Here is a 766-nt window from a genome sequence, read left to right as displayed (position 1 = left end):
AGCTTGCAGTTTAGCGATCTCCACTTCAGTATTCTATTCTCAGAAAAGTGTAATTCATCAAGTATTCAATTATGAGAGAGAGAGGTTGTGTATGTATGAATTACCACCGTTTTGCCGCATTTCTCTAATAACAGTGAAGCTGTGGCTTTAATTCCTTTAGAAACAATGATGTTACCAGCTCCTTGTTGAGAAAGATAATGTAGCTCTTGAGCGATTAAGCTATTTTATTGATAAAATTGCGGGGCAGCGCTAAAAAGTTTGTCTGAGCGCTAAAAAGAATGTATGTGCGCGCGCAGCGTGATCTGTTTGAGTGACTAATTGTGTGTGTGCATTTGATACAGTGAAGACAGCGCATTAGTTTAGAACTCTTCTAATTTTTATTTTTTTAAATGTAGAAAGTGTGTTAATTTGTGCAATGATAACCTACCAGTCCAGCAATGTAAATATTTTTTTTTATATATATATTAGTATGTGTACATTACAATATAAATTTATTAGAATGAGTACATTATTATGTATGGGCTTAAAAATAAGATGCAAACAATCAGAATATTGTACCTGGTGGGTGCCCAATGTAAACATGAAACATATGTCATCACCTATATTGTACTTTGGTACAATTATGGAGGCCCTTCATAATGCAGAGGTCAACTGCCTGCTCTGCCAATAGTTAGAAATGGCCCTATAGTATGCCGTGTTTAATAAACAGCTGTTTTACAAAATTCTGCTGAGGTGAAATTCAGTTCAGTCCTGTATCATGATACAG

This window comes from Sinocyclocheilus grahami, unplaced genomic scaffold, assembly GCF_001515645.1.
Source record: "Sinocyclocheilus grahami isolate Dianchi unplaced genomic scaffold, SAMN03320097.WGS_v1.1 scaffold483.1, whole genome shotgun sequence".
NCBI lineage: Eukaryota > Metazoa > Chordata > Actinopteri > Cypriniformes > Cyprinidae > Sinocyclocheilus > Sinocyclocheilus grahami.
This window is presented reverse-complemented; position numbering follows the sequence as displayed.